This window comes from Pongo abelii, chromosome 18 (assembly GCF_028885655.2).
Source record: "Pongo abelii isolate AG06213 chromosome 18, NHGRI_mPonAbe1-v2.0_pri, whole genome shotgun sequence".
In the NCBI taxonomy this organism is placed as follows: Eukaryota; Metazoa; Chordata; class Mammalia; order Primates; family Hominidae; genus Pongo; species Pongo abelii.
The window spans coordinates 35,095,694-35,111,744 of record NC_072003.2 but is presented as its reverse complement, the minus strand read 5'-3'; the positions used below and the strand labels follow the sequence as shown (position 1 = coordinate 35,111,744).

At 39.5% G+C, this 16,051-nt stretch overlaps 2 pseudogenes; both read left to right on the top strand.

Annotated features, from left to right (window-relative positions):
- Positions 1 to 3,117: 3,117 nt before the first annotated feature.
- Positions 3,118 to 4,118, top strand: LOC100447750 (angiogenic factor with G patch and FHA domains 1-like; annotated as a pseudogene).
- A 3,896-nt stretch (positions 4,119 to 8,014) lies between these two features.
- LOC100448129 (mitochondrial protein C2orf69-like) lies at positions 8,015 to 9,686 on the top strand (annotated as a pseudogene).
- The last annotated feature ends 6,365 nt before the right edge of the window (positions 9,687 to 16,051 follow it).

Here is a 16,051-nt window from a genome sequence, read left to right as displayed (position 1 = left end):
AACCCAGAACCTTATCCTAAGAGCCCAGTTTTATGCAGGCCAGGCATTTCCGCTTCCTCCCCTTAGGCTGGACTTTGCACTCGGGTTTCATCCAGTCCTTCTTCTGGCCGCTGTCTGCCCGAGCTTAAATTCCAGCCTCACAAATGTTCCATCTGGGAAGGGCGTGCCCACCGCGCCTTCCACACTGATCTCCCAGAAGGCCACTGCACGGGTGGGTGGATTCCTCCAGGGTCAGTGCAGGCCCCGGCGCTGGCCCCGTGAGCTCGGCCCTGCCCGCGCCCCCCGCGCCCACCCACGAGACCAGCGGGATCCGCAGCAGTCGCTTGCTTTCGCTGTCACCCAGGCCCTGCAAAGCGGATGTGGCCCCTAAGCTCTCCGAGCCCGCCGGGAGCCGCCTTCTCCCCTGCCCTGCCCCTGGGGCCCATGCCCACAGAACTCTGGGCAGAGGCGAAGAAACCGGGAAATGACCCTTTCTCCAAATTGACCTTGGGGTCCGCCTGGTCCTCTGCACTCCCTCCCACCCTGCCCACACGGTTCCCTGGGTTCGGCCAGTTTCAGCAAAGTTCCCTGCCCCCTGCCCGGGCCAGGAAGCAGTCCTGTTGCCCACTCCCACCCTTCACCCCTTTTCTGGCTCATTCTGTCTGTCCACTGGGTCTCCGACAGGACACCCTCTCTTCCTTACTGCCCGGGAGCCCCTCTCTGCTGCTCCTGATCAGCCTCCTCCCTGACCGCTTCTCCCTCCCCATCCTGGGGCTCCTACGGGGTGCCCTCCATCCCCGGGCCCAGGCAAAACCGAGAAAATTATTTCAAATGGGAACATTTGAATTCCACTGAATTCATGACAGCAGAAATCCATCTGGTCATATTTTAAAGAATTATGAAATGATAATAGCAACTATCAATTTAAAGTGTAACCAGGGGTAAAAATACCTACCATTTTACCACCACCACCAATAAGGAAACCCTGTTAGAGCTAAGAAACTAGTACAGTAAAATTGCAACATACAATATTAACATGAAAATCAGTTGTATTTTCATACAATAACAACAAAATGTCTGAAAAAGGAATAAAGAAAACAACTCTGTTTACAATATTATCAAATAGAATGAAATACTTACTTCATTAAACAGAATGCGTTTAACCAAGAAAATTAAAGATTGGCATACTGAAAACTATGAAATGTTGATGAAAGAAATTGAAGAATACAAAATGGGAACTATATCCTGTGTTCATGGATTCTAAAAATTAATATTGTTAAAATGTCTATACTGCACAAAGTCATCTACAGAGTTAAAGAAATTTCTATCAAAATTTTAATGCCATTAAAATAAATGTAGAACAAAGAATTGTAAAATTAGTATGGAGCCACAAAAGACCCCAAATAGCCAAATACTGAGAATAAAAAGGCTGAAAGCCTCAAACTTTCTGATTTCAAACTATGTTACAAAGCTATAGTAATTAAAATAAAATAGTATATTACCTACATAAGAACCAATGGAACAGAATAGAGGACCCAGAAATAAACGCACACATATACAGTCAACTGATCCTACAGAACTAGGAAAAAACAGACATGTCAAGAAATGGCGTAGAAGAAAATAGAAATGCACACACAAAAAGTGAACAATTCTCTTATTACAAAAAATGAATTTAAAATGAATTAAAGACTTAAACATAAGAACCGAGATTATGAATCCTCTAAAAAACAAAATAGGGAAAAAGCTCCTTGACACTGGTCATGGTCATGGAAATGATGTTTTGGATTCTACACAAAGAACACAGGCAACAAAAGAAAAAATAAAAAGTGGAACTATATCAAAGCAATAAGTTACTGCATGATAAAAGAAACAACAAAATATAAAGACAATATATGGGATGGGAGAAAATATTTGTAAACCATATTAGGATAATAAGTTACTATTCAAAAAATATATAATACTAATCAATATGAAAAAAAAACCCACAGCAGAACAAAACAAAAACCAATTCCTTGATTAATTGGGCAAAATATCAATTTTTCCAAAGGCATATAAATGGCCAGCCGGTATATAAAAAAGTATATAAAAAGTTTCTCAACATCACTAATTATCAGAGTAATTAAAATGAAAATCACAATGAGATATCACCTTATCATGGTGTTAGGATAGCTATTATCAAAAAGTCAAAAGAACAAAGAGGGTGAACAGAAAAGAGAATATTTGCACACAGTTGCTGAGCATGTCCATTGGTGCAGCCATTATATAAAAACAAACAAACAAACAAAAAACAGTATAGAGGTTCCTTTAACTTTTTAAACTAGAAGTACCATTAATCCCAATTTGGAGTATATATCCAATGGACATAAAATAAGTATAGCCAAGTGTATTAGCACTTCTCTGATACAAATAAATGGATAAACTGTAAAAGAGAGATAATTTCAGCTGTAATAAGGAATGAAATTCTTTCATTTACAACAATATTGATGAACCTGAAGACATTATGCTAAGTGAGATAAGTGAAATACAGAAAGACAAATACTGCATGATCTCATTTGTATGTGGAATATTTTAAAAAAAGAGAAAAAGGAAAGAAAAATACAGAAGAAGGGGTAGTTACCATGGGCTAGGAAGATATCCATCAAAGGGTGCATACCTTCAGTTATATAATGAAAAACTGCTGGGGACCTAATGTGCAGAATGGTGACTATAGTTAATAATAACGTGTAGTTGAAATTTGTTACTAAAGTAGATCTCAGGTGCTTTCACCACACACACTGAAATGTATAAAATAACTATGTGAGGTGATAGATATGTTAACCGGCTTCATTGAGATAATTTAAAGATGTATACACATCTCAAAGCACTCTATTGTACACCCTAAATAGATATACTTTTCAATGTGTAAATCATAGCTCAATAGATGTGGAAAAAAATTAAGAGTAATCACAAGGTAATATCTAGCCACATGTAAACTTTATTTAAAACTCTCTTGGCCACTGTTTCTGGCTCAACCCGGGAACTACTAGAGCACTTCTGGCCCCTTGACTTCCTGCTCTTCCCGCTGTTCTTGTAGCTGGGGCGAGGCTGCCTTTCGCTCCCTGCACTCCCATGGCCTCTGGCTCTGCAGGTGTCCGATAATGCCCCAGCAGAGCCCCTCCTCACATTACCTGTGAAGGCAATGTAACTGCAGAAGATACTGAGGAGGAAAATAAGAAAAAAAATGCCCCGTGTATTAGAGTAATCGTCATTAGATCGCCTATGTTGCAGACAGGGTCACTGTTTATCATTACTACTGTAAAACCTGTTACAATTGGAAGAGAAAATGATGTGGAGCATACACTTTGAATCCCTGACACTGGTGTCGGTAAGTTTCATGCAGAAATTTATTTTGACCATGACTTAGAAAATTTTGTTCTTGTATATCAAGGCAGTCAAAATGCAACAACTGTTAATGAAAAATGGATTGTTCAGCTGAAAACTAAATGTGACCCTTATGTACTTGAGATGGACATGAAGTGAAAATTGGAGAGACTGTGTTACCCTTTCACATTCACCCTGGCAGTCACAGCTGTGATGGCTGTGAACCACGGCAGGTTGGAGCTCACCTTCACCTTGATAAGAAAGATGAATCCTTTGTTGGCCCAACACTAAGAAAGGAGAAAAATGAGTTGGAAATAAACAAATAATTAAAGAAAATATGAGTAAAATATGGTTTGCAGAATACAGACTATGAAAATAAATAGACATTGAAGAATCTAAAATATAAAGAGAGCTGGAAAACAGTGAGCAGATTGGAAGCGAAGGAACTTTCAAAAAGATGCTCCTGCATTGGTTCATTCTGAAATTACTGACAGCAACAAAGGTCAGAAGATGTTGGAGAAGATGGGTTAGAAAAAAGGAGAGGGCCTGAGAAAGGATGGTGGGGGAATGAAAACTCCAATCCAGCTCCAGCTTTAGGGGACACAAGTAGGCTTGGGGACAGGCAATCCATCCTCAATTAAAGATGTTCACCTTCTCCAAAACAAAAACAAACAAACTGGGACAAAGCATGAGATAGGTTTGCTGAAAACCTCTCAGAAACTAAACCTAAAAAAGATGACCAAGGGACCATGCCTTGGGTAAAAGGGACTGTAGAGTGAAGGTTAATCATAGAAGATAACTCAAGCTTTTTAAAAAATAGAGTTTGGAAACTCTTATTTTGTTTTATTTTTTGCAGAACTTTTCTCCCCAAAAGACTCTGTGGCACAGAGGAACTGTATCACAGTTTACCTCTTCCTGATTCTGAAATGTGTAATAAACTTTGGTTTGCAACTTTTAAAAACCATTTTTTAAACTAATAAATACTGACTGAATCAAGTTATGCAGTAAGTGGGCTAAAGTTGAAAGAGCACAGATGAGTTTATCAAACTTCTTTGTTTTATCTTGTCATTTATGACATCCATATAAGCAAAATGCCATATAAACAAAACTTGTATAACCCTCTAATGACTTAAATGTACATATGTCTTTATCTCCATACATTCACAGTGAGATGCACCGCAAAAGAAACATCAAAAGTTTATAAAATAAATCTGACTCTATGTATCATTTTTTATACCCTTTAGAGAATAGATGAAAGAATCTCTTATACTTGAAATAGCCTAAATAATATTATTGAAGAACTAATGAACAGGTGACATATTGTAGAAAATTAGTCTCTTATTTTTTTCTTCTGTGAAGAATCTGTTGATTTGTACTATATATTCAGCATTTATATTTGGTTTGTTTCATAGATAATGAGATATTGGCTGGGCGCGGTGGCTCACGCCTGTAATCTCAGCACTTTGCGAGGCTGAGGCGGGCGGATCACAAGGTCAGGAGATCGAGACCATCCTGGCTAACACGGTGAAATCCCGTCTCTACTAAAAAATACAAAAAATTAGCCGGGCATGGTGGCGGGCGCCTGTAGTCCCAGCTACTCGGGAGGCTGAGGCGGGAGAATGGCGTGAACCCAGGAGGCGGAGCTTGCCGTGAGCCGAGATCGCGCCACTGCACTCCAGCCTGGGCGACAGAGCGAGATTCTGCCTCCAAAAAAAAAAAAAAAAAAAAAAAAAGATAATGAGATATTTAGATATGAACAACTGAGTACAATGTTGAAATAGTGTGCTGGCATTTGTAGTTTTTATAAATATTATTGTAGGCAATGGAGTTGCACCAGAGAAATCTGATTTCTAGTACAAAAGAAATACTTAGCCTGGGCTTCAAGTTTAAAATATTTATTAAAAATGTCCTCAATTGCAATAAAAACATTATAACCTTAAAAAACTCTTTTCAATAAATTCTGAAGTAAAAAATTCACATAATACCTTTTATGGAGTTAGGCGAGTGCTAATGAGGTAAAATGGCATTTGAAGCTGAAAGATCTGAATTGAGGTAAATACTTTTACCCTTATTAATTGTGTGTTAAAGCAAACAACAATAAACAATCATTCTGACCATATGCTATTTACTGCAGTAAAAGTATTTCAGAAATTTGTGCATAATACATAATTAATTTTCTAATGGTAAAAAAGTAATCACATTCTACAAGTTATTACAACATGTTCTATTGAAGAGAGTGGTATTTCAAATGAAGAAACCTGGAATTTTACATGAGATGGTGATCTATGCCATAGAAAATCTAGGTGAAATATTTTACTCATGTATGCAACTGTTGATATTTCTGCTTTCCAGGAAAATAACAGGCTTTAAAAACTTAATGAAAATAACTAAAATCACCAGGCAGTCAGAATGCCTAACATAGTTGAAAGGAAATTATGAAAACTTCTCAGGACCAGAAGTAAATAAAGGTAATGATCCAGAGAAGTATCAACCTAAAAGGCTAGTGGCTCCATTCAGCTGCATCTGATCACAAGGATGTCGAATCCATGTGGGTTGTTCAGCTTCAGACAAGGCAAATGGAATAAACAAAGAGAAACTGCCTGCAGGCATCTGGAGTGTAATGTCTCCCATATGTGAGAAGTAAACTATAATTTATGTTGCACACAAGGAGATGAGCTACTAGCGTGAAACATTAGATAAATTATATGGCACATAAAACTCAGATGTGAGGTTTATATTTAAATGTTTGCCAATATAATGCAAAAACAAGAAACCAAAATAATGTGGAAAAAAACTATGAGCTTATCAAGTCATATGTGGAAAACAGGCAAATGGAAAGTAAACTGTTGAAAATGTTGTAAAACAATTTAATGTACAGCATACAAATTACACATTGAAATAGACTGAGCTGATGAGAGGACTAGTAAACTGAAATGCTGAGCACAATTAATGTAGTCATATACTTTTCAGAAGGCAAATTAATACAAAATACAGATATATATGAAGATTAGATGAAAATAAATGAAAAACATTTAATTACTTTGCTAGACTATATGAACTGGAAGGCAATATTCAAATAATCAGTTACTCATAAGTTTCAGAAATTGGAAACAAGGCATGAATCCTATAAAAGTTTAGAGTGTAATGTGTCAAAAAAGATAAATTAAGAAATACTTACAAGATACAATGGTTTTGGTTATTGTGAATACTGCTTCAATAAACATGAGAGTATAATTAACTTTTTGACATACTGATTTTATTTCCTGTTGATATATACCCAGTGGTGAGATTGCTCGGTCATATTATGGTAGTTCTATTTATAATTTCTTGAAAAACCTCCATGCTGTTTTCCCTAATGATTGTACCAATTTACATTCTCACCAGCAGTGTATAAGTGCTCATTTACAGATGAATGAAGAAAATGTCAAACACACACACACAGAGACAGGAATAATGTTCAGTTATACAACAGAATGAACTTCTATCATTCATATCAACATGGATGAACCTAGAGGACATTATGTTAAGTGAAATATGCCAGTCAGAGAGAAAAAAGACCACATGATGTTACTCATCTGTGAAATCTAAAAAAGTTGATCTCATAGAAGTAGAAAGTAGAATGGTGGTTACCAGAGGCTAGGAAGAGTGAATGGATGAAGGAATGAGAGGTTTGTCAAAGTTTCAAAGTTACACTTAGACAGGGAGACTACATTCTGGTGTTCTATTACGCAGTAGGGTGACTATAGCTAATAATAATATACTGTTTATTCTAACACAGCTAAAAAAGAGGATTTTCAATTTTATTAGCACAAAGAAATAATAAATGTTTAAAATACTAGATATGCAAATTACCCTGATTAGGTCATTGTACAGTGTATACATGCATAGAAACATCACTCCGTACCCCATAAATATGTATGATTATTATGTGTCAATTGTAAGTAAAATACATCTTAAAAAAGAATAATGATCAGCCGGGAATGGTGGCTGATGCCTGCACTCCCAACACCTTGGGAGAACAAGGCAGGCAGCTCAAGAGGTCAGGAGTTTGAGACCAGCCTGGCCAACATGATGAAACCTCATCTCTACTAAAAATACAAAATTTAGTCGGGTATGGTGGTGTGCACCTGTAATCCCAGCTACTCAGGAGGCTAGGTCAGGAGAATTGCTTGAACCCAGGAGGTGGAATTTGCAGTGAGCCTAGATCACGCCACTGCACTCCAGCCTTGGCGACAAAGCAAGACTTCATCTCAAGAAAAAAAAAAAAAAAAAGAAGAATGATCAAATTGCATGACAACAAAAAGAAGAAAAAGTCTTAAAAGCAGTGAGATAGAAGACAGATAACATGTGAAGCTGAGGGAAAACTCTTACCTCTGTATCAAGTCAGAAAATGGTAAAATTAATATCAATAAAATTTTAAAAGCTTCTGGACAGCATAGAAATCTGTTAACAGAATAAAAAGACAACCAATGAAATAACAGAAAATATGTGCATCTGACAAGGAGTTAATACCCAAAATATATAAGGGACTCAACAGCAATACAAATAAAAAAACCCAACTAAACAGGGAAAAAATACCTGAATAGACATTTTTCCAAAGAAGACACAAATAAATGCTCGACATCACTAATCATCTGGAAAATGCAATCCAAAACCACATGAAATAGTACCTCACCCCATTTAGAATGGCCATTATCAAAAAGACAAAAGATAACAAGGTTTGATGAAGATATGGAGAAAAGGGAACACTTATACACTGTTGGTGTGAATGTAAATTTAGTACATTTTTAGATTTATTTATTTTTTAAGAAACCTTATGGAAAACTATGCAGATTTCTCAAAATAAGAAACAAAACGAAAAACAAAAACCTAAAAATGGAACTACCATATAATGCAGAAATTCCAACATTGAGTATATATCAAAAGGAAATAAAATCAATATATTGGGATAGCTGCAGTCCCATCTTTATCATAGTTCTATTGACAGTAGCCAACATATAGAATCAATCTTAGTGTCCATCAGCGGATAAATGGATAAAGCAAATGTGTATACACACAATGGAATAAGTTTTAACCACAAAAAGAGTGAAATCCGGCGCTGCGCGCTGATGTCAACTTCTGACATGGTTGCCCCCCTCTGGCTTCTGGCCTGGCGGTGGTCCCAACTGTTGGGCGTCCTGCCTCTGTCCCTCCCTCAGGACTCCCCACCCTCTGCCTCCCAACAACTCGGGTCTTTGCGGTTGCTGCGGCTGCTGGTCCTGCTGCCGCAGCTTGGAATTGGAGATGCCTCGTCCTGCTCTCAGGATAGAACCATGAATGCCCCCGGCAGCGGTGGTACACGATGCTTCCAAGCCGCTGCCCGGCGCCGCCTCAGAGCTTACCCAGTCCGCAGTGCCCGGAGCCGACGTGCAGCGCAGCGCAGAGTTGCTCCTGCTGGCGGCGGCCAGGGAGGGACTGGAGCTGCGGGACATCTTCCGGACCAGGCGAAAGAGGAACCGCAGTCCCCACGTTTTCTCTTTCCCCAGGGATGTGCAGAATTACCATGAAATTATGACACATTATCCTGCGAATTACCAGTGGGAAAAATGGAGTCTAGAAAATGTTGCCACCATTTTAGCCCACCGGTTCCCCAGTAGCTATATTTGAGTGATGAAGTGTTCCCGAATGCATTTGCAGAAATTCAGCCGCCATGATAATTTTGTGAAAAGTAACATGTTTGGTTTCCCAGAACTCCATAGTGACTCTGGAGATTTTAAGCACCTTTATATGTTATTATTTAATGCTTTTAAGTCAAAATAGTTTATCAAAGAAAAATTTGATTGGAGTAAGGACTCCACAGCATCTAATTGTAGTCCAGTTCTTTTCATACTACAAATCATTTTCAAGGAGAAAAAGAGAGGACCTGTGAAAAATCTGATGACTCTGCCATGAGTTTTTACCCACCATCACTAAATGATGCATCTTTTACTTTGACTGGATTTAGTAAAGGTTGTGTTGTTTTCAATCAGTTTCTTTTTGAATTGAAAGAAGCCGAGAAAGACAAGAACATAAATGCTTTCAATAAAGTGTAAGAACAAGGTATTGGCTGGATGGTGGTCATTACAGAGAAAGCAATACTTGGGTTACTTATCCACAAGTATTTAAAGAATTTGCACAAACAGGGATTATTGTTCACCCCCATAACACTTTGCCAAGTACATGATCCAATGAGATCTTGGATTGCAAAGAAGCAAAATAGATTTGTTTAGATACTTAGGGATATTGGTTTGCAGGTGACTAGCCGAATTCATTCCACAAAGGAAGCTCCTTCCATAGAGAATCCCTTCAGAGTTCATGAAATATTTTGAGACTACGAGTATATTAATGTACTTGTTTAGTGGAAGAGCATAAGCACTTTGAATATTATAAATTCAGATAATGGAATGTAATTGATGGATGCATTGTCAGTTTGGGGGTGTGGGTGAAAGCACACATTCCTCAAATAAGAGTGTAATGTGCAATAGTATTTTTTGCTTGTTGATGTGAGCAGTTTTTAATTTGGGTTGGGTTAGCATTAGTTAATTTGAAATATAACACGGTGGTTTGTGATAATACGGAGGAGATATAATACCCTTAAAAATGCAAATTACAACGTAGTTCTTGTAAAAGGTAACTAAATATATTTCTGTTGAAAATAGTTGATTTTCTGAGCAATGTTACTAATTTTGGTGACATTTTAACAGTAATTAGCTATTTTGGCACCTAAAATTTATGTGGAAACATTTTATTTCCTTCAGACAAAAGCAAAGGCACAATGTTGTTTTCTATAATTTTGGAATAACTGCACCCTGCCTCTTGTGTTTTGTAAACTCATTGACTCATTCTTTAATGTGCCACCAAGTACTTTTTTCTTGAGAGTCAAAATATGTTTGTTTTCTAATGTCCAAAAATGTGCAGTAGTGTAAAGGTGGTTTTTAAAAACATAGCCGGTTGTGGAGACATGTGCCTTTAGTCCCAGCTATTAAGGAGGCTAAGGCAGGAGGATCCTTTGAGTCCAGGTTGCAATGCACCATGATTGTGTTTATGACTAGCTAGTGCACTCCAGCCTGGGCAACATAGTGAGAACTAATCTCTAAAACAAAGAAAACAAAACAAATTACACCTAAGCACTATCGCTTATTTATTATTATTATTATTTTTGAGACCGAGTCTCGCCCTCTCACCTTAATTTTCAATTGACAGTCTTTAGTTAATTGTTTTGCATAAGACATTCTGGGGCTTCTTGAATCTTGGCCCGAAACCAGTTGTTTTGGAAAATTTTTTTAAATTAAGCATATTTAAGTATTTTGGATAAAAATGTACTGCAGAGAAAATTTCAAATTTTTCATTATATTAATCTTTCTGAAAGAGAAAAACTTAGGTAAGATAAATATATAATGCTCTATTTGTCCATGCTCTATTAAAAATAAAACAGATTCCATATATCCAAATCAATGTTTCTCTACAATCATGACTTTGTCTGAAAAAAAAAAAGTTATCTTTGTCCAAAATGCAAAATTACATTGCTGTAAGAAGTTACAAGTAAAAGTTTTAACATCATCCAGCCTGAGGCCAGATCCACAATGATAGTCACAATTTCAACGCTGAACTTCATCCACATGTGAGATTTAGAATCTCACTAGTGAGCTCTGCCCATGTATGAAGGTGACAGTCCTAATTGTTGGCTACATGTGTCTATGACAGTCACAAGCTCATTTTTTGCTGGGCCCTGTTATGTAACTCTCTATACACCCCAAGGGCTTTATAAAATACGTGTGAGTGTTATAACCTCCTGTGACCTTTTTATAATTAGTAGACCAAAAACTTTAATTGTTGCCCTAAGCATAGCTATTATAGTCAAATATTTTCCTATTGGCTGGGTCCATGTAAGAAAGCCATCATCATGACAGTTGCCTGGGTGTAGGTATAGGTCACAACCCCACCTGTGAGCAGAACCAGGGAGGAAAGCCACATCACCTGAATGCTGGGCCAGGGAAATGTCAATATCTATCCATGGGCAGAATCCACACAGGAAAGTCATTACCTTTGTGCTAGGCTCAGTGATATGTCACAATGCCCACTGTAGGCAGAACCCAGTCAAAAGGGTCACATCACCTAGGTGCTGGGCCCAGCAATATGTCACAATCCTCCCTGTTAACAGGGCCCAGTCATGAGAGGAGAGTCATATCACCTAGATAATATGCCCAGATTTATGTTACAAACCTTACTGGAGGTAGGCCACAGGCAGGAAATTAGAGTCTCATCACCTAGGTTATGGGCTCAGAGACACATTACAATGCCTCTTGTGGGCAGGGCCCAAGCAGGACAGTCACATTACTTAGGTGTTTGGGCCAGGTATGTGTCATGATCCCAATTGCTGACAGGTCTTATGGAAGGGAGTAAAGTCAATCAGGTGCTGAGGAAAAAAAACATATATGTCAAAGTCACACCTACAGGAAGTTCCAGGGATGAGATTCACAGTCCCACACATGTTCTGGCTAAAGGTAAAAGAGACAACACCTTCTGTGAACTGCATTAAAGTACACAAATCACAATCTCAATGGTGGACAGAATTCATGCATGAAAGCTCCAACCTCACCTGCAAACACTGTCTAATTAGGGCAGCCACTGTCTCACAGGTGGGCTGAGTTTTGGTATAAAAGTCACCATTCTACCTGTGAACAGCATCCATGCATGAGAGTCACAATGTCAACTTTCAACTGATCTGGGTGTGATATTCAGAATCTCAACAGTGGGCTATGTCCACGTGGGAAGATGACATTCCTCACTGTATGTTGTGTGTGCATAGGAGAGTCACAATGTCACCTATGTGCTGGGCCTTTATAAGATGTCCTCTGCGCCACTTAACGGCTTCATATGGTCTGCATAAGAATGAAAGCCTGTTCTAAAACCTTCATGATGGTATAAGCCCATAATCCTACATGTCGCCCTAATTTCAGGAATGAGAGTTAACACTTGTCTTATTTTCTGGGTCCAGGTATGACAGTCATCAGTATGCCTGTAAGCTGGGTTCAGAAATGAGCCGGCATGCCATTTGTGGATGGATCCAGATAGGACAGTCACAATTCCAACTGTGAACTGTTTCTCTGAGTGAGAACCAGAACCTCATGAGTGCCTATGAGCTGGGTCCAGATACGAGTCACCTTCCAAACTGTTGCCAGATCCACATATGACAGTCCCAATTCTAACTGTGGACTGTTTGCACATGTGAGATTCAGAACCTCACCAGTGGGCTTTGTCCATGTGTGAGAGTGACAATCCCAATTGTTGCATAGTGTTTCTATGAGAGGTACAATTTTACCTCTGTAATGGGCTCTGATAAGACCCAAGTATTTTATAGAATATTCATGAGTGTCATAATCATCTGTAGTCTTTATACGATTAGGAAACCCAGAATCTTACTGACTCTCTTAAGCTTAGCTATGACAGTCAAAATCTCTTCTATTGGCTAGGCTCTCATATGACAGTCATCATTATTCCTGTGACCTGAACCTAGGTATATGTCACAATCCTACCTGTGGGCAGAACCAGGCAGGAGAGTCACATCACCTGAATACTGAGGCATAGATATATTAGTATCCCCCTGCGAGTTGAGTGCTGGTAGGAAATTCACATCACTATTGTGCTGGGACCAGTGATGTGTCACAATGTCTTCTGTGGGCAGCACCCAGGCTGCAGGATTATATCACATGAGTGCTGGACTCAGCAATATATTACAGTCCCCTTTGGGAATGGGGCCCAGGCAGGAGAAGACAATCACAACACCTGGAAATGAGACCAGAGGTATATCACAGTGCTACCTGTGAGAAGGGACTAGGCAGGAGGGCCAGATTACCAAGGTTGCTGGCTTAGGTATGTCACAATTGAAACTGTGGGCTTTACTTGGCAGTATATTCAAATCAGTCAAGTTCTGGCTGAGCAAAATTGTATATCACAGTCACCTGTGGGAAGGTCTAGGAATCAAATTTGCATTCCTGCACATGTTCTGGGTCCAGGTATAAAAATATGCACCTCATAAACTTTTACACACCTCATGTGTCCAAGTATGCAAGTCATGATTTCAACAGCAAATTGAATCCATGCTTGAAAGCCTCAACCTCAGAGAACATGCATTAAGAGAGTTAGAGCCTAACATATTTGCTGAATCTTGGTCGGAGACTCATCATCTCACCTGAAAGCTGGATCTACATATAAGAGAAATAATACCAACTTTTGACTGTCTTTGGGTGCAAAATGCAGAACTTCAACAGTGGCCTGTGTCCACATGGGAGTATGGCAATCTTTACATTGGCAGTGTATACAATGAGAGTCAAAATCTCACCACTGTAATGGGCTTTGTTATATTATTATCTGAACCATATGCAGCTTTTTACAGTATGTGTGAGACTTGCATTCCACTCTGAAATGTTTGTGCGTATATGAACCCATAATCTAACTTGTTGCTCCAAGCCTAAAGATGAGATTCAACATCTCTTTTATTGACTGGTTCAGATATGAGAGTCATTGTTATGCTAGAGCTAGGCCCAGCAATGAGTCACTTATTTTACCCATGGCCACATCCACATGTAACAGTCAAAGTTCAAACTGTGGACTCTGTCTATGAGTGAGATTCAGGGCCTTGACAGTGGGCTCTGTCACGATGCCCTTTGTTGGCAGGGCCAAGGCAGGAGAGTCGAATTACCTGGGTGCTGGGTCCAGCAATATGTCACAAATTACCCTGTGGACAGAGCCCAGGAAAAAAGAGGAGTCATATGACCTAGGTGATGGACACAGAGATATGTCACAATGCCCTCTGAGGGAAGGGCTAAGGCAGGAGAGTTACATCACCTAGAAAATATTTCCTAGGTGTATATCACAATCCCAATTATAGGCATTGCTTAGACAGGAGAGCCACATCACCTGGGTGCTTGGCCCATTGATTTCTCACGATCTTTTTTTAGGGAGAGTCCAGACAAAAAAGAACAGTCAAATCTACCAGGTGCTGGGCCCACTAATACATCACAATTCCCCAGGTAAGCAGGTCCAAGGAAAAAGAGGAGAGTCATATCACAAGGTAATGGGCTTAGGGATATGTCAAAATTCCAAATGGAGGTGGGGCCCAGACAGGAGAGGAGAGTCACATCACCTAGATGATGGACCCAGTGATATGTCACAATTCCCCTTGGGGGCTTAGCCCAGGCCAGAGAGGACAGTCACATCACCTAGGTGATTGGTGCATAAATATTTCAAAATCTCCAAGAGAATAGCCCAGGAAGGAGAATCATATCATTTGTGTGCTTAGCCTGGTTATAGGTCACAATCCCATGTTTAGACTGGACCCGGGCAAAAGAGTAAAATCAATCAGGTCTTGGGCAAAGGTATGTTTCAAAATCACACCTGCAGGAAGATCCAGGGATGATATTCATAATATTGCATATGGCCTGGCTCCAAATATGAAAGTCAACACCTTTTGTGAGTTCTGTCCAAGTACATGAGTCACAGTGTCAACAGTGGACTGGATCTGTGCATGAGAGCCCCAACCTCATCTGAAAACAGTGTCCTAATAAAGGAGACACAGCCTCACAGGGTGTTTAATCTTGATCCAAATGTCACCATTTTACCTGTGGTCTGTATCAATGTATGAGAGTCACAGTTCCAACTTTCAGTTGCCTTTAGGTGTGAGATTCAGAACCTCAACAACGGGCTGTGCCCATGTAGGTGGATGATAATCCTTACTGTTAGCTGAGTGTGCAGACAAGAGTCACAATTTCCTCTTCATGATGGGCCAAGTTATGAAACTCTTTTTATCACCTGAGGGTGTTGTACAATATGCTTGAGTGTTGCGGGGCTCTATGACTTTTGTACAAGTAAGAAACCCAGGACATTACCTGTTGCCCTTAGCCTAGATACTAAAGTAAACATCTATTTTATTGGCTGGGTCCAGGTATTAGAGTCATTATGGGGCCTGTGATCTGGGTCCATAAATGAGTCACCATCCCACCTGTGGCCAGATTTACATATAACAGTCATAATTTGAACTGTGGACTTCATCTGCATGTGAGATTCAGGAGCTCACCAGTGGGCTCTGTTCATGTATGGGGGTGACAATTCTAATTTTCAACAAGCTGTGGCTATGAGAGTCGCTGTATTACCTGTGTACTGTAATTTGTATTATAAAACTCTCTGTACCACCCAAAGGCTTCATAACGTATGTGTATGTGTCAGAATCTTCTGTAACTTTTTACAAGTGGAAGACTCAGGACCTTACCTTTTGCCCTAAATCTATCTATGAGAGTAAAAATCTCTTCTATTGGGTGGTTCCACATCTGAGAGACATCATGATGCTGTGTGCTGGGCCTAGGTGGAGGTCACAATCCTACCTGTGGGTGAACAGAAGGCAAGAAAGTCACATCACCGGGGTGATAGGGCAGGGATATGTCACAATCCCTCCTGATGATAAGTCCCAAAAAAGGAGTTAAATCACCTGAGTGCTAGGCTCAGTGATATGTCACAATGCCCAGTGTAGGTAGGGCACAAGCAGGAGAGTCACATTACCTGGGTGCTTGGCCTAGTGGTATGTCACAATGTTTTATGCAGGCAGGGCACAATAACAAAAGAGTCACATTACCTAGGTGCTGGGCTAGAGCTATCAGTCTCTCAGTCGTTTAGAGTGAGGGTTATGATCTCTTTAGGC